The sequence below is a fragment of the Pseudophryne corroboree genome, chromosome 5 (assembly GCF_028390025.1).
Source record: "Pseudophryne corroboree isolate aPseCor3 chromosome 5, aPseCor3.hap2, whole genome shotgun sequence".
NCBI classification, from domain to species: domain Eukaryota; kingdom Metazoa; phylum Chordata; class Amphibia; order Anura; family Myobatrachidae; genus Pseudophryne; species Pseudophryne corroboree.
Genome location: NC_086448.1, coordinates 779945521 through 779964595, shown reverse-complemented (window position 1 = coordinate 779964595; position 19075 = coordinate 779945521). Strand labels below are relative to the sequence as shown.

Below are 19075 nucleotides of genomic sequence, written 5' to 3'. Positions count from 1 at the left end.
ACCAGGTACCAGTGAATGACCACATCATGTATATAGGTGACAGATATAAAGTTACATTGTGGGGGAATCCAGTATACGTTCTGTCACCAGGTACCAGTGAATGGCCACATCATGTATATAGGTGACAGATATAAAGTTACATTGTGGGGGAATCCAGTATTCGCTCTGTCACCAGGTACCAGTGAATGACCACATCATGTATATAGGTGACAGATATAAAGTTACATTGTGAGGGAATCCAGTATACGTTCTGTCACCAGGTACCAGTGAATGGCCACATCATGTATATAGGTGACAGATATAAAGTAACATTGTGGGGGAATCCAGTATACGTTCTGTCACCAGGTACCAGTGAATGACCACATCATGTATATAGGTGACAGATATAAAGTTACATTGTGAGGGAATCCAGTATACGTTCTGTCACCAGGTACCAGTGAATGGCCACATCATGTATATAGGTGACAGATATAAAGTAACATTGTGGGGGAATCCAGTATACGTTCTGTCACCAGGTACCAGTGAATGACCACATCATGTATATAGGTGACAGATATAAAGTTACATTGTGGGGGAATCCAGTATACGTTCTGTCACCAGGTACCAGTGAATGACCACATCATGTATATAGGTGACAGATATAAAGTTACATTGTGGGGGAAACCAGTATACGTTCTGTCACCAGATACCAGTGAATGGCCACATCATGTATATAGGTGACAGATATAAAGTTACATTGTGGGGGAATCCAGTATTCGCTCTGTCACCAGGTACCAGTGAATGACCACATCATGTATATAGGTGACAGATATAAAGTTACATTGTGAGGGAATCCAGTATACGTTCTGTCACCAGGTACCAGTGAATGACCACATCATGTATATAGGTGACAGATATAAAGTTACATTGTGGGGGAAACCAGTATACGTTCTGTCACCAGATACCAGTGAATGGCCACATCATGTATATAGGTGACAGATATAAAGTTACATTGTGGGGGAATCCAGTATACGTTCTGTCACCAGGTACCAGTGAATGACCACATCATGTATATAGGTGACAGATATAAAGTTACATTGTGGGGGAATCCAGTATACGTTCTGTCACCAGGTACCAGTGAATGGCCACATCATGTATATAGGTGACAGATATAAAGTTACATTGTGGGGGAATCCAGTATACGTTCTGTCACCAGGTACCAGTGAATGACCACATCATGTATATAGGTGACAGATATAAAGTTACATTGTGGGGGAATCCAGTATACATTCTGTCACCAGGTACCAGTGAATGACCACATCATGTATATAGGTGACAGATATAAAGTTACATTGTGGGGGAATCCAGTATACGTTCTGTCACCAGGTACCAGTGAATGACCACATCATGTATATAGGTGACAGATATAAAGTTACATTGTGGGGGAATCCAGTATACGGTCTGTCACCAGGTACCAGTGAATGACCACATCATGTATATAGGTGACAGATATAAAGTTACATTGTGGGGGAATCCAGTATACGTTCTGTCACCAGGTACCAGTGAATGGCCACATCATGTATATAGGTGACAGATATAAAGTTACATTGTGGGGGAATCCAGTATACGTTCTGTCACCAGGTACCAGTGAATGGCCACATCATGTATATAGGTGACAGATATAAAGTTACATTGTGGGGGAATCCAGTATACGTTCTGTCACCAGGTACCAGTGAATGGCCACATCATGTATATAGGTGACAGATATAAAGTTACATTGTGAGGGAATCCAGTATATGTTCTGTCACCAGGTACCAGTGAATGGCCACATCATGTATATAGGTGACAGATATAAAGTTACATTGTGGGGGAATCCAGTATACGTTCTGTCACCAGGTACCAGTGAATGGCCACATCATGTATATAGGTGACAGATATAAAGTTACATTGTGGGGGAATCTAGTATACGTTCTGTCACCAGGTACCAGTGAATTACAAGATTATGTATATAGGTGACAGATATAAAGTTACATTGTGGGGGAATCCAGAATACGTTCTGTCACCAGGTACCAGTGAATGACCACATCATGTATATAGGTGACAGATATAAAGTTACATTGTGGGGGAATCCAGTATACGTTCTGTCACCAGGTACCAGTGAATGACCACATCATGTATATAGGTGACAGATATAAAGTTACATTGTGAGGGAATCCAGTATACGTTCTGTCACCAGGTACCAGTGAATGGCCACATCATGTATATAGGTGACAGCTATAAAGTTACATTGTGGGGGAATCCAGTATACGTTCTGTCACCAGGTACCAGTGAATGACCACATCATGTATATAGGTGACAGATATAAAGTTACATTGTGGGGGAATCCAGTATACGTTCTGTCACCAGGTACCAGTGAATGGCCACATCATGTATATAGGTGACAGATATAAAGTTACATTGTGGGGGAATCCAGTATTCGCTCTGTCACCAGGTACCAGTGAATGACCACATCATGTATATAGGTGACAGATATAAAGTTACATTGTGAGGGAATCCAGTATACGTTCTGTCACCAGGTACCAGTGAATGGCCACATCATGTATATAGGTGACAGATATAAAGTAACATTGTGGGGGAATCCAGTATACGTTCTGTCACCAGGTACCAGTGAATGACCACATCATGTATATAGGTGACAGATATAAAGTTACATTGTGGGGGAATCCAGAATACGTTCTGTCACCAGGTACCAGTGAATGACCACATCATGTATATAGGTGACAGATATAAAGTTACATTGTGGGGGAATCCAGTATACGTTCTGTCACCAGGTACCAGTGAATGACCACATCATGTATATAGGTGACAGTTATAAAGTTACATTGTGAGGGAATCCAGAATACGTTCTGTCACCAGGTACCAGTGAATGACCACATCATGTATATAGGTGACAGATATAAAGTTACATTGTGGGAGATCCAGTATACGTCCTGTCACCAAGTACCAGTGAATGACCACATCATGTATATAGGTGACAGATATAACGTTACATTGTGGGGGAATCCAGTATACGTTCTGTCACCAGGTACCAGTGAATGACCACATCATGTATATAGGTGACAGATATAAAGTTACATTGTGGGGGATCCAGTATACGTTCTGTCACCAGGTACCAGTGAATGACCACATCATGTATATAGGTGACAGATATAAAGTTACATTGTGGGGGAATCCAGTATACGTTCTGTCACCAGGTAGTAGTGAATGACCACATCATGTATATAGGTGACAGATATAAAGTTACATTGTGGGGGAATCCAGTATACGTTCTGTCACCAGGTACCAGTGAATGGCCACATCATGTATATAGATGACAGATATAAAGTTACATTGTGGAGGAATCCAGTATACGTTCTGTCACCAGGTACCAGTGAAAGGCCACATCATGTATATAGGTGACAGATATAAAGTTACATTGTGGGGGAATCCAGTATACATTCTGTCACCAGGTACCAGTGAATGACCACATCATGTATATAGGTGACAGATATAAAGTTACATTGTGGAGGAATCCAGTATACGTTCTGTCACCAGGTACCAGTGAATGACCACATCATGTATATAGGTGACAGATATAAAGTTACATTGTGAGGGAATCCAGTATACGTTCTGTCACCAGGTACCAGTGAATGACCACATCATGTATATAGGTGACAGATATAAAGTTACATTGTGGGGGAATCCAGTATACGTTCTGTCACCAGGTAGCAGTGAATGACCACATCATGTATATAGATGACAGATATAAAGTTACATTGTGGGGGAATCCAGTATACGTTCTGTCACCAGGTACCAGTGAATGACCACATCATGTATATAGGTGACAGATATAAAGTTACATTGTGGGGGAAACCAGTATACGTTCTGTCACCAGATACCAGTGAATGGCCACATCATGTATATAGGTGACAGATATAAAGTTACATTGTGGGGGAATCCAGTATACGGTCTGTCACCAGGTACCAGTGAATGGCCACATCATGTATATAGGTGACAGATATAAAGTTACATTGTGGGGGATCCAGTATACGTTCTGTCACCAGGTACCAGTGAATGACCACATCATGTATATAGGTGACAGATATAAAGTTACATTGTGGGGGAAACCAGTATACGTTCTGTCACCAGATACCAGTGAATGGCCACATCATGTATATAGGTGACAGATATAAAGTTACATTGTGGGGGAATCCAGTATACGTTCTGTCACCAGGTACCAGTGAATGGCCACATCATGTATATAGGTGACAGATATAAAGTTACATTGTGGGGGATCCAGTATACGTTCTGTCACAAGGTACCAGTGAATGGCCACATCATGTATATACTTATACTGGTGGTCCCCAGTCCCCACAATGCAGCACACTGATCAGATATTTGCAGCACACTGAGCACGGATATGGAGCATTTTCAGGCAGAGAACGTAGATATTTTCAGCACACTGAGCACAGATTATTTGCAGCACACTGAGCACAGATATTTGCAGCACACTGAGCACAGATTACGGAGCTTTTCAGGGAGAGAACGCTGCCACGTCCTCTCCGTTCAATCTCCAATGCACCAGTGAAAATGGCGGCGACGCGCGGCACCTTATATAGAATACGAATCTCGCGAGAATCCGACAGCGGGATGATGACGTTCGGGCGCGTTCTGGTTAACCGAGCAAGTCGGGAAGATCCGAGACTGCCTCGGAACCGTGTAAAATGGGTGAAGTTCGGGAGGGTTCAGATCCCTAGGAACCGAACCCGCTCATCTCTAGTTATAACCCAATCACTAACTTCTCCTGCAGGCACACAGAGTAAAGAGGTGAAGGTCACACTGCTATATGGCGCAATGCCAGGAATATACAGTATATTTAAACCTAAGCGTGTATATCCCAACAGGCGCCATACTGTTTATAGAAGTGACAGAAAATATATACGTATGCCTATTATAAAGCTGTTATAAGTGTAGCCTCAGCTCACACAGTTGCCAGAGTATGTGAGTTTAATTATGTGGGTTTATTGGGGAATATAGGGGTTGTTTAAATGTAACTGATTTGCCTTGCTAGAACTCTTCACACTGAAGCATGGGAGCTCTACACGGCTCATCTAAAGTAAATTGTTTCTGGATCTGATATATAAATATTATATATCTTGACACTCTCAATGGAAACCTACAGATAAAGCACATTACATTAAGACAAATGACGTAAGGCAGAGCCCAGGAAGGTGGGGAGGGGGGCAAGCTGGATTCTGCCATAGTAACCTAACTTCCCCCACTGTATGGTAAAACAAGTGCAGCGTGGTTACTGGACGATGCACCGTACGACCTAACCTGCATTATCAATATGTCATGTATAAGGGGATGGACTGGCCCACAGGGGCACAGGGGAAACCCCTCCAGTGGGCCCCACAAACTGTCCGCCCACCTCTTCCTCTGGGGAAATAAAGGATAATAGGATCAGGATCCAGACTGTGCTCTTGATTTATACATGTTAACCTTATACTGCACATGCACAGGACTATGGTCTATTTTCTACATTGCATTGCTATTAATATCTGCTACCTTGTTTTGTACGCGCTAGCAGTATTTACTATATATATACAGGGGCGTTGGAATGGGGGGGCAAGGGGGCAGCTCGCTCCCTCCAAAATATGAGAGAGGCGCCAATCCACCTGCGCCAGTGTGCAGCCGCTGCGTCCAGCTTCAGCGCTGCCCGTGCTGCTATATTAGAAGTGTTACTATAACTTTACATGGCGGGCAGCGCTGAAGCAGCCTTCCCTGTAGAGCCGATCTGCGGTGCGGCGCTATGTCCCATCCCCGCTCTGTTGAGGCTAGATCCAAGTGGCCTAAGGGACCTTTTCCGTCATGGGGAGGAGCCACGACACAAGGGGGAGGAGCTACACCAGCGGTACAGTTGCTCTAGTATCCACGCCACCAACTATTACCTTTAGTAATTAGGTGTCGAGCGAAGCGAGCCACCGTGCCCGAAACGTGGCGAGGGTACTTTTCGGGTACCTTGTTCAGCCGTAGCTCCTCCCCCTGGTGACGGGTCTCCTCCCCTAGGTACGTCAGAAGGTCCCTTCTCCCACTCCGATATAGAACCAACCATCCCCGCTCCCCACTGCAGCGGCGGCAAGGTAGGCGCATCAGCGCAAAGCCACAGACGGGCAGCTGAGCGACGGCTCAGCTGTCCAATAATGTATGAACCATGCATCTTGCCGCTCGGCTATTTGCTGGGGGCGCAGGCTGCAGGGAAGGACTGGGATCCCTGGCAGCTTGTGGATCACGGAGCCAGGGTCCAGCGTTATTTGGGTGGTGTGTGACCGAGAGCAATAAAAAGTAAGGGTGGCAGTATTGTTTTTATATATATATATATATATATATATATATATACTGTATTACTGTATGTATTGTTTATTTATATATATATATATATATATATATATATGTATATACTGTATTACTGTATGTATAAATATATATATTATGTGTATATCTATCTATCTATCTATCTATCTATCTATCTATCTATCTATCTATCTATCTATCTATCATGTAGGCAGAGCCGGATTAAGGCTATGGGGGGCCTGGGGCACTTCAGACTGTGGGGCCCTTACTAAAGAGGAAGTAGATTAATTATTAAAACATTTACCATTGAAGTGCCGGCATTTTTTCAACAAATAAATAAATAAATAAATAAATATGTAAAACAATCTTCTGAAAATGCGGCACTCTTCAGACTTGTATAAAACAGTGGTGCATTTTAATTAATCATCAACATTTCGAGGGCACAGTGAATTTAGGAATTTTTTAGGGCAGGGCGCCGGTCTGTAGGGGCACTTGTGCACGCGTCTCACGGCGTCACTTAAGGGGGCGTGGGTGGGCAGCGGCGTCACTAAAGGGGGTGTGGGTGGCTGGCGGCGTCACTAAAGGGGGCGTGGGCGGCTGGCGGCGTCACTAAAGGGGACGTGGGCGGCTGGCGGCATCACAAAAGGGGCGTGGGAGGCCGGCGGCATCACTAAAGGGGGCATACCTAGCACCTACGGAGGTGCTGGGCTTCCCCCAAGCGCACTAGCGTAGCGTGAATGGATGCTGTGCGCATGCACACGGCATCTATACACGCTGGGAGAGCAGGAAGCAGGCAGGATGTTTAGCAGGGTGCCACAGAAAGAGTGAACACTATATATATATATATATATATCTATAACCCAGAGCCTACATTTTTTTCATTTTTAGTAGCAGGGAAAAAACAATGAAAGATAGTCAGCCTTACTTGCTCAGGCTGCTGTCAGTGTCTGTTGAGACAGAGGAGATCGAGAGCTCGATCCTCTCTGCCTCCAGTCTCCGTTAAGGGCACCAGGCTTCCTCTGCTGGGCTGGCTCCACATGCTGCCAGGGTTCGGTCTCTTCTTCCTTCCTCCCCTCTGCAGCCTGCGCGCCCAGCCAATGACTGAGCCGCAGGCTGCTGCTGCAACCGCTATTGGACAGCTGAGCCGTCGCTCAGCTGTCCTCTACTCTCTGCTATGCAGCGCCGCTGCTGAGAGCCGGGAGCGCAGCAGCACCACAGAGCGGATCGGTAAAAGCGATCCGTTCTGTGGCAAGGGGCCACAGAATCCGGCTCTGCATGTAGGTTCAGTATGAAAAGCCGGCGGTCAGTATACCGACGCTGGCATCCCAATCATGGCAATGCAGACAAGGGTGCGCATTGTACTCTAACCACCCTCCCATATCCCCTAACCCTCCATGTTCACAGCCTAACCCTAACCTTCCCTACTGGTGGCTAATCCTAACCTCCCCCCACCCCCTCACCTCCGGAGTGTGCCTAAACTTAACACCCGCTCCAGCACACTAAACCTAACCCGGCAGTTCATACTTACCTTCGGAATCTTGGCTGTCGGGATATCTTCATCTGGATCCTGATCTCTTTGGGATTCTGGCATCGGTATTGCAGCTGGTGGGTCTCCGGTGTCGGTATTACAGCTGCCGGGATCCTGAACGCATACTGTATGTATGTATATATGTGTGTGTGTATATATATATATATATATATATATATATATATTGATAGAATTCATCTGCCTGCTCTTTATTAGGGGCCCTATTGTCTGAAGTTCCCCGGGCCCCCCATGGCCTTAATCCGGCTTTGCTTCCCCGTGTGCTCTGCCCCCCCACCTCGTAAACCTGCAGTGTCTGCGCTCTGCGAAGACGTGCTGCCCGTGACCGCAGAGGCAAGCAGCAGCATAGCTGCTGGCTGTGGGGAAAGAGTAGGGAGAGGAGCAATGAGGAGCTGGAGGTACTCTATCTAGCAGATGAATATTATGGGCTAATGTGTATAATGGGTTCTACCAGGCATATTGTGAAACATGTGTAATGGGCTCTACCAGGCATAATGTGTAACGTGTAGTGTGTAACATGTGTAATGGGCTCTACCAGGTGTAATGTGTAACATGTGAAATGGGCTCTACCAGGCGTAATGTGTAGCATGTGTAATGGGCTCTACCAGTCGTAATGTGTAACGTGAAATGGGCTCTACCAGGCGTAATGTGTAATGGGCTCTACCAGGCGTAATGTGTAACATGTGAAATGGGCTCTACCAGGCGTTATGTGTAACATGTGTTATGGGATTTACCAGGCATAATAATGTGTATAATGGGCTTTACCAGGCGTAATGTTTAACATGTGTAATGGGCTCTACCAGGCGTAATGTGTATAATGGGCTCTACCAGGCATAATGTGTATAGGGGCTCTACCAGGTGCAATGTGTAATGGGCTCTAGTAGGCGTAATGTGTAACGTGTAATGGGCTCTACCAGGCGTAATGTGTATAATGGTCTCTACCAGGCGTAATGTGTATAGGGGCTCTACCAGGAGTAATATGTACAAATGGCTCTACCAGGTGTAATGTGTACAAGCGGCTCTACCAGGCATAATGTGTATAATGGGCTCTACCTGGCATAATGTGTAATGGGCTCTACTTGGCATAATGTGTATAAGGTGCTCTATCAGGTGTAAAGTGTACAAGGGGCCATTCCCAGCTGTTCCATAGAGTTCCACACAGGTTCAAGAGACCTGTCTAAGGTGGCCAGGAGCTAGGGGCGCCAAACTGAGATTTTATCTTGGCCCCCCCAACCAAAAAACGTTCTGACGCCCCTGTATATATATATATATATATATATCAAGAGGCCCAGCCCATGCACTCGCTATAGGTTAGGCAAACCAATGTGGTGGCTGGCCACACCCCTTCTGGAAGCTGGACACACCCCAAAAATGGGCCCCTGACACTGCATTCCCCCGGTGGGCCCTTCATGCACCAGTCCGAAGGTATGATATACCTAGGGATCTATTTGGTTGCTTGGCTTACTTACCTCTAAAATCATATCTTGTCCAAATGGGGCCAACTTGGATATTGATCCTGTCTCTTGGCGCTGGGGTTTGGGGTCAGGATCAGCCAGTGTGTTGCTGTCGATCCCTCTTATATCCCTACTTTTTGTCTGGCTGTGGTGAGCGCGCCATAGTCAAACACTTTTAAATTTTTTTAGTGTGTCTTGATATTTTACTCCCGTTTCACCCTCCTGCTTTCTCCACCAAATAGTACACATTAATCTCCATTGTTAGACATTTAATAGAGGGGCCTGATTCAGCGTTGCACCATACTGCACAGCCGCAGGGAAGCAGCTGTGCAATACTATACAGCTAATATGCTAATGTAGCAGGAGGCGCCTGGTGTAAATAGATGCCTCCTGCCTGCTTCCGTGATCCACTGTTGCGTCTGAGGACGCACCATCGGATCACACTGCGGGACCTTCGGTTATCTCAGATGTCAGACCATCCATCTCAGAACTGCAGCTAAGGCCAGTAAATCTACGTCGCCAGACGCAGACACTGTGCTCGGAACTCCCACAAAATGGAGGCGACATGTCCAAAATGTCCTCAGTCTATCGAGCAGGCTGGGGCTTAGGGAGCACTGCATAAGAAGACGCAGGACCCATTCTGACTTGTACGTGAAACCATTGGGTAAGTGTACAAGTCTGTATCAGACACAGAGTGCGATTCTGGAAACAAGTTCAAATTTGCTTTAAATTGAGGCAAGTTGATGCCATTAGGTGTAAAAACAGTTAGTGGGTGGGATGTACTAAGCATCGCATCACTCTCCCGATGAGAGCTGTCTTTTGCGATAGAAGGACTTCTGGGTTTAGGACTCGGGAGCCCTTCTGTGCATGCGCAGAGGGACACACGCCGGGGATGGGGAAGGATCCGAATGAATCCTTCTCAGGGAGAGTAGCAAAAAGAAGCCCATAGGCTTGTAACGCCATCCAGAGATGGCGTAACCCACCAGGACCAAGTTCTGTAATGAATATGGAAAATTATTATTATTATTATTATATTATTATTATTATTATTATTATTATTAACCTTTATTTATATGGCGCCACAAGGGTTCCGCAGCGCCCAATTACAGAGTACATAAACAAATAATCAAACAGGAAAACCGCAACTTACAGTTGATGACAAGTACAGGGTAAAAAAAACATAGTTACATCAGCAGATGACACTGGAATAAGTATCAGGTGGCAGAAGACTGATGGATTTGGTGCAGTTGAAGATTATTAAAGTAAGAAAGGATAAGCACATGAGGGAAGAGGGCCCTGTTTGTGAAAGCTTACATTCTAAAGGGGAGGGGTAGACAGACAGGGCTGACACAGATGGGGTACATAGAGAGCGTAGAACAGAGGGTTAGGATGAGATTTGGCTGGGTTTGGTGAAGAAGTGTGTCTTGAGAGCCCGTTTGAAGGTTTGTAGAGAGGTGGAGAGTCTGAGGGGGAGAGGGAGGGAATTCCAAAGAAGTGGTGCAGCACTTCTTGGAGGTAGGAGTGGGAGGAAGTGATCCGTAGGCAGGAGAGTCGGCGTGCATTAGCAGAGCGAAGAGGACGGGTGGGAGTGTAAAGGGAGATAAAATCAGAGATGTAGATGGGAGAGGAGTGGGTGAGGGCTTTGTAAGCGAGTGTGAGAAGCTTGAAATGGATTCTGAAAGGGAAGGGGAGCCAGTGAAGGTCTAGTAAGAGAGGAGAGGTGGACATAGTGCGTTTGGTGAGGAAGATGAGCCGGGCAGCAGCATTGAGGATAGATTGGAGTGGAGAGAGGTATTTGTCAGGAATGCCAGTCAGGAGCAGATTACAGTAGTCCAGTCTGGAGATGACCAGTGAGTGGATAAGAGTCTTAGTAGCATCCTGGGTCAGAAAGGGTCTGATCCTGGAAATATTTTTTAGATGAAAATGGCAGGTTTGTGAGAGGTGCTGAATGTGTGGTTTGAAGGAGAGGGAGGAGTCAAGGATTACTCCAAGACAGGGCACTTGGGGGCTAGAGGAGATAGTAGTGCCATCAATAGATAATGAGATTGTTGGAGGTGAGGTTATGCGGGAGGGAGGGAAGATGATCAGCTCGGTCTTAGACATGTTAAGTTTAAGAAAGCGCTAGGACATCCAGGAATAGGTAGCTGAGAGACAGTTGGAGATACGAGTGAGGAGAGCAGGGGAGAGGTCTGGAGAGGAAAGATAGATTTGGGTGTCATTAGCATAGAGATGATATTGGAAACCAAAAGAACTAATGAGCTTACCTAGTGAGGACGTATAGAGAGAGAAGAGAAGAGGACCAAGGACCGAACCTTGGGGTACCCCTACAGTTAGTGGAAGTGAGGGGGAGGTGGAGTCATGAGAAGAGACAGAGAAAGAACGGTCAGAAAGGTAGGAGGACAGCCAAGAGAGGGCAGTGTCAGGCAGACCAATGGAGTGAAGAATTTGCAGTAGGAGAGGATGGTCCACAGTGTCAAAAGCAGCAGAGAGATCAAGTAGAATAAGTATAGAGTAGTGTCCCTTAGATTTAGCAGCATGGAGGTCATTGCATACTTTTGTAAGGGCAGTTTCAGTGGAGTGGAGAGGACGGAAGCCAGACTGGAATGGGTCAAGCAGTGAGTGTGAGGAAAGAAAGGAAGTAAGGCGGTTGTAGACAATACGCTCAAGGAGTTTGGAGGCAAAAGGGAGGAGAGAGATGGGTCGGTAGTTGGAGAGAGTGTTTGGATCAAGTGTAGGTTTTTTAAGAATAGGAGAGATGAGTGCATGCTTGAAGGCAGAAGGGACAGTGCCTGATGAGAGGGATAGATTGAGAAGGTTGGTAAGATGGGAACAAGCAGAAGGAGAGAGGTAGCGGAGTAGGCGGGAGGGGATAGGGTCAAGTGGGGAGGTGGTGAGGGGACAGGAACGAATGAGGGCCATGACTTCCTCTCCAGATGCATGGGAGAAAGATGTCAGAGTAGGTGCGAGGGATGGGGAGGGTTGGTAAGGGATGGGAGAAAGCTGGTTACTGATGGTCTGGTGTGGTGTGATGTCCTGACGTATGGAGTCAATTTTGGATGTGAAGTAAGTGGCAAAGTCAAGAGCAGAGAGTGAGGAAGAGAGACGAGGTGGAGGTGGGCAGAGGAGTGAGTTGAGAGTGGCAAAGAGGCGCCGGGGGTTGGAAGACTGGGAGGAGATGAGGTTCTTGAAGTATGACTGTTTAGCAAGAGAAAGGGCAGCACTGAAGGATGAGAGCATAAGTTTGAAATGGAGGAAGTCTGCCTTAGAGCGTGATATCCTCCAGTGTCGCTCAGCAGTACGTGAGCATTTTTGCAGATATCTGGTGCATTTGGTGTGCTAGGGTTGAGGTGTTAATTTGCGAGGGTGAATAGTGGTTGGTGGAGCAACAGAGTCAAGAGCAGAAGTAAGGGATTTAAAAAAAAAATGATGCTCATTTTTCATTGGCTGATTGCCATTCACAGAAAACATGCAACTTAGAGGATGGAGAGAGGAACAGAGTAGGCTGGTGGAGATATGATGAGTCTGGGGCTTGCTATAACTCTTCAAACTCTTTGTGAGCGTATTTTGAGTCCTGAGTGAGGTGTCTGGATGCCTTTGTATGGTATAGCAAATGTTTGTCTGTCATAAATTTATTGGTACTGTACCTGATTTTTTTTTTTCATTTCATTATTCATTGTCTTATTTGTGTGTGAGTGGTGTGTTCTTGTGTATTTACTGTAGTGGGGGAGGGGGGTTTCTGTGATTTGTGTTGTGTCAGTTTTTTGTGGAGTGTGTGAAAAGTAGAAGTAGGGGGATTGAGGAGTTAAGGAAGAGCGAGGAAGAGTATCAGGTTGGCGTGTTTGGATGCAGTTTATGAACTCACGGCTTATTAAATCTGATAATTTGTATTCCGATCACTGGCGATTTTGCACCATTTTTTTTATACATCTGATGGTTTTTACCTAACCCAAAACAATTCACGATTTGAGTGTTAGGAGTGATCATTTTATTTTTATCTTAGTACAAAATTCCAAAAAGTTTGGGGTATTTGGTCTAATTTTGAAAAAAAAATCATCAAGACCTGCGTCTGTTTTACAATAGGTTGCGGTAAATATGGGCCCATTTCTACTTTTTAAAATCAAGCCGTTTAGTTTTTGAACATAAGATACGATATAAAAAATATTCACTTCTTTACAAGAACCTCTATCATTCTTCTACTTTCAAAGAGATCTTTTGTCTTTCATAGAATGGAGGTCTCGTAAACAAACCGGACGAGATCAGAAGAAACACAAAACATTGGGTTCAGTTTACTCTACGACTCCCAAACTTTTCAGATATTCCTTTTGTTCTATCAATCATCATTTTCCTCTTTCATCCATCCAAACCGGTCATTATTTGTCATTGTTGTATATTATGTAGTGCTCTTCATTACTCCCCCAAATTATACTTTTATTATTGGCGTTTACTTTCATGTATAGATCATTGATATATTTCGATTTTACACACACAGTAATGTATCTGTCCATCAAGGAGGCTGCCAGATATTTAGGCACTCCAATATTCACACTATTTCACAAGAAGTTAGTGAGATCACTGAGGGTTGAGGCATTTCACGGTATGGCTAAAACAAATAGCTGATTCCACTGTAGGAGACATGTCCATTAAACAACTCTACAATTTCATCATCAACAGATATCATTGCTATCATTCCCCTAGGCATTTCACATTTAGTAAATTATTTAAAGACTCTCATCTCAGAAATTAACTGATGGGATTCTTCTACTACCCCCGGGACTTTTGTCACTCACACAAACACAGTTCCTGGCTATTCATTTTTATCAACATTTTATGGTCCAGATTTATCAAGCTTTGGAGAATGATAAATTGCACGGTGATAAAGTGCCAACCAACCAGCTCCTAACTGCCATGCTATAGGCTGTGTTTGAAAAATGACAGAACCTGATTGGCTGTTACTTTATCACTGTGCAATTTTTCACTTCCCAAGGCTTGATAAACCTTCCTAAGCCGCATCCCTACAGGTTATGGGTTCGTGGTGCTAGGGTGCATCTAAAATTCTGAATGAGTGATTCACATGATATTTTTTAAGGTCCCCTGCGATGCCCACACACTTAGAGCTGTTCACTGGCATGGAAGAACACAAGACAGTGGCTTCTTTCATGTTAAGCACCCTCTAGATGTATGTTGTATGTGGATGGGCAGCAGTTGCATCATTGCCATCCACTTTGTCATACAGGAAGTTACACGGGAAGTGCCTCTACAATCTTTGTTCAGCATGTTTGCAGAGAGTAAAGACACACTTCTGCAGCTTTCCAGAGTCGTGTGGTGATTTGCACACAGACCACTTTACACACCCAGCTGCAGCTCCTATATGTGATATAGGGAGAGTGGCCCTGGACTATGATGTCACAGTAGGAAGCCATACTTTAACCAGTTTGACAGTATCGGGGGGATCCTCCTTCATTCCCTCCCATAGTCCAAGGTAGTGTAATAAGCAGGGTGTGCAGTACCCAAAGAGGAGCAGAGTCACCTGAGTGTGATGCTCATGGACTGTTCATTAGCCCAGAGAGAGAGACAAAATCTGGGAGGATTTTTACAAAGCGGCAGTATTTGCAAACCGCCTCTTCTCTGCGAATTTGACCTCAAAATTTAAAGCACCACTAATACTAAGCCTTAAATGTTTTGCATCTAATTAGTTTTGCTGATTTCGAGACCGTCGGATCTCTTTGCATGCATGCAAATTCTAGAACTTTAGCAAAGATTTATGCAAAGATTAGAATTGACGTATTTTTGTATATCTCCGGCCTATTCTGAGTCAGGTGGGTGGGAACTGGGCGGTGATTATGCGATCGCACAGAACCACCCTTATTTGCGGGAGTGTCATGGAAATGTCTCGGGCATGTAGCTGTAACTTTGTGCTATTCTAAGTCGCTCGTGTGAAGAAGGGAAGCCTGTGTCTGATGAATACCTTTTTTTTGGATTGGGGGAGGGTGTCATTTTTAATTCCAGCTAGATTAACACACAGCACATTGTGTTCATCCTGCCAAATTATTAATTACCCCAAACCCCATAAACAGCGGGACAGGTGATAGTCACCGGGCAATATTGTTATCCCCTATAGAGGCACGAGGCACATGCTGACCAATCTGAGGACAGTTTTCTCTATGGCAGGGGAACACAACCCTTATGGTTCCATCATAGTTATTGTATAATTAAAGACCATAAAGAATTGTATCTCACTAAAACAAATAGTTTGGCAGCTCGTAATCACTAATAAATGGCAATACACACAACGGATAAATCTGCGTCTTTGGGCGGGATGCGGCAAAGCATACTTTGTGGTCAAACCTCGGAATGCGATACATTCGGGGGCTTGGATGCGGTGGGCAATCTTATCCATAGATGGTGCTACCTTATAGGGGAAGCAGTTAGCTTACCGACGAATAAGATCCCGGCAGTCGATATACCGACGCCGGGATCCCAAGGTGGGACATAATCCCGGTGTCAATATACAGACGCCAAACGGGATGCCGGTGTCAAAATACCGACAGCCGGCATCCCAAACGTCCTGACAGCGGGACGTAATGCCATCCTGGGAGTAGGGTTCGGTCTAGGCAACAGAAGGGGGGGTAGGCTTAGGGTCCACGCACGGGAACGTTAGGGTTAGGAACCGGGGAGTGTTAGGGTTTAGGCACATAGAGGGGGAGGGTTAGGGTTAGGCACCTAGCGGGGAGGGTTAGGTTTAGGCAGCGTGGGAGGGGAGGGTTAGGCACCTAGCGGGAGGGTTAGGTTTAGGCAGCGTGGGAGGGGAGGGTTAGGCACCTAGCGGGAGGGTTAGGTTTAGGCAGCGTGGGAGGGGAGGGTTAGGCACCTAGCGGGAGGGTTAGGTTTAGGCAGCGGGGAAGGGAGGGTTAAGGTTAGGCACCTAGTGGGGAGGGTTAGGGAGCGGGGAAGGGAGGGTTAGGGTTAGGCACCTAGTGGGAAGGGTTAGGGTCAGGCACCTAGTGGGGAGGGTTAGGGTTAGGCACCCACAAGGGAGGGTTAGGGTTACGATATTGAAAAGATGAGAGTTAGGGGGCTAAATGGATTATGATGGACGGGATGCCGCTGGCGGTATACTGACAGCCGGCATCCCGTCCATCGGTATATCATACTGAACCCCCCTATAGAAGCCTATGGGCGTCTTTCCTTGTCCCCCCTCCCCCCCCCCCCAGAGAGGGATCTAATCGGATCCTTCCTGGCCCCATCCACGGTGCATGTGTCGTTTGACATATGCGCAGATGGATTCCTGGGTCCTAAACCTGGAAGTCCATCTATTGCAAAGGACCAGCTCTTACCTGCAGAACTGTCCTTTGCAATATCCTCCAAGCATACCGCGTTAATAAATGCCAGTATGCTTGCGATGACTGGTGGGATGCATTGCAAGCAAAATATCCTGTCTCCACATGTTTTACACAAACCCTTATAGCATAATAAACCATAAAAAAATAATGTTAAAACGTTACCGAATAAGTGCTATATAAATAAATGCATTATAAATAATGTAATAATAATAATAATAATAATAATAATAATAATAATAATAATAATATTTGGTGTATTGAGAAATTCTTGGTGATTTGGTGACTGGATAGCAATATATTTTAGGAAGTGACATTAATTTAAACTGCCATTTCTTCCTGTAACCCAGTGCCCTATAAATCAAACGCCACAATCTGTGATGGCATTGACTGTATGCATTGCCTCCTGTACTATTAGGATTCCCAGTAAGACAAGGTCAAGGAGAAAAATACTATAAAACACAACATAATCCATCGGAGGGTGAGAGGCGATGTTACTTAATATTCACAATCTGCTCATCAGACCACTGGCTTGGGCAGATTTCCCATCTGAATGAATTAAAATAACAACAACAGTCTTTAAATACATCGAGAGACCCTTATGATCTGTCCACTCCATCTGCCTATTACCCTCAGTGACATTGCAGCAAATTTCCCTACATTCATAGTGTATAGGATGAATTTTGTGTAATTACATCATCTTCTCCTGTCAGTTCCAACGCATTCCAGATGACATGTACCATTTCACCAAAAATCAAACTTTGTCAGTGTGTAAACTCAGGGATAATAATCTCATTACATTGCCGTCTCTGTTACACAATATTATGAGGCAATATTTAAATGTCTGCAAAACAATGGGTACTTAAAAAAAAATATCTTTTTTTTTATTAGATTCTTTTCCTGAATTTTAAAGCACATAAAATATTACTTTGAAAATAATTTCATTTAACCAATAACAGATGAGCGTATTGCTTTATGTGGGAAATAAACACAAACACAAATCTTGGCTCCAATAGGATCTGATCTGTTTTAAATTGGCGCAATGTGTTAGTTGGTCCCAATTTGTGGTTTCCAAAAAAAATGTGCATTAAAAAAACAAAGAAAAACCAGGATGAAATTCCTATTTATTGGTAACAATTCTTCTGCAATTTGATCTTATCCAACGGAAATATTGCATTAGCTCCTACGTGATTCCCATCCACAATTCTGGTACTATAGCAATACAGTGCAGTGGAATCTGGTGATAGGGGTCTTGTCTTACCTACTTTTTAAGGAGATAAGACAGCCCCCACCTGCAATCCCACCATTCTAGCGGCTTTGCCTTTGGAAGGTAATACAGACAGTGATTGACAAAGACACTTTGCAAATAGAATGAATCCTTCATGTCACATTGCTGACTTAGAAACATCTCAAGCTTTGATCATAACATAGTGTTACATAAACTGCAGAGGATATAGAGGGGGACCTGCAAGGTGCAATGCTTGGATACATATGAGGGCATCACTGTATCCTTTGCAGAAACCCCACAGCAACTCTTGCATTGATTTTTTTCTTGTGCATAGAAGACACTGACTGCATGCTGCAAGGAAAGCGATGGTAACACTGCAATATTATGGATACCAACAGAACACTGCATAATGCTGTAGAGGAGGCAGCAGGTTCTCCGACTTACCAAATGCAGCTGACGCTGGACCAGCCAAGATGTTCAATCCCAAAGCAGAACAGACCCCAAGCAATTGAAGTTAGTGCCGAAGGAGGGGAAGAGTCTCTTGCAACAGCAATCTGTCCTAATCAAAGCCCTGTATTAGTAATTTCCTCCTCTCAGTCAGAGTATAGTGGCAGAAGTATGTGATCTGAATGCAGACTCTATAGCACCAGAATGTTACCCAGCCAGGATGCAGAATTCTGCAATGAATGAATTCCCTTACATGTTAGCAGATGCTCTCCAGAACTTTGAATCAGAGGACAGGGGATGAAAATCCATGGGAAAAAATAATAATAATCATACAGACTCCAGACTCTGAATTGTGTCTTTGCTTCTCAGGGAATAAGCAGGTCCCTGTTCTTTATCACTAGACAAAGCACAACAAACATAGCAGGTCCTACTGAGCGGAGGGGACCACCCTACAGAGATGGGGAAAAATGCATTTTAGCCAATCACCTCTATGCAGCACTTCTGCTAAATATTCATGTCTTCTACTTGGCCAATTAGGGCGAGAAAGGGCCGGGCTTATTTAAATTACGCTCTTAAATCAAACTGAGTCATTCAACTCTGGAGAAGGGACATGCTTTCTGGGCTCTTCAGAGCAGCAGTGTAGCACTGCAGTGTGGTGTGTGCACTGAGAGATGTGTCACTGGCCTGACTT

General features: G+C 44.8%; 1 protein-coding gene across 5 annotated transcripts in view; it reads right to left on the bottom strand.

Annotated features, from left to right (window-relative positions):
• Positions 1-18821, bottom strand: part of ADCYAP1R1 (ADCYAP receptor type I) — a 483354-nt gene extending 464533 nt beyond the window's left edge. For 2 of the 5 annotated variants that reach the window (XM_063924333.1, XM_063924332.1), the window contains exon 1: positions 18382-18821. The gene's annotated coding sequence lies outside the window, so the exon portion shown is untranslated. The remainder of the gene's footprint in view (positions 1-18381) is intronic. The other 3 variants (XM_063924334.1, XM_063924335.1, XM_063924336.1) reach the window with 2 other exon arrangements.
• Between the last annotated feature and the right edge of the window lie 254 nt (positions 18822-19075).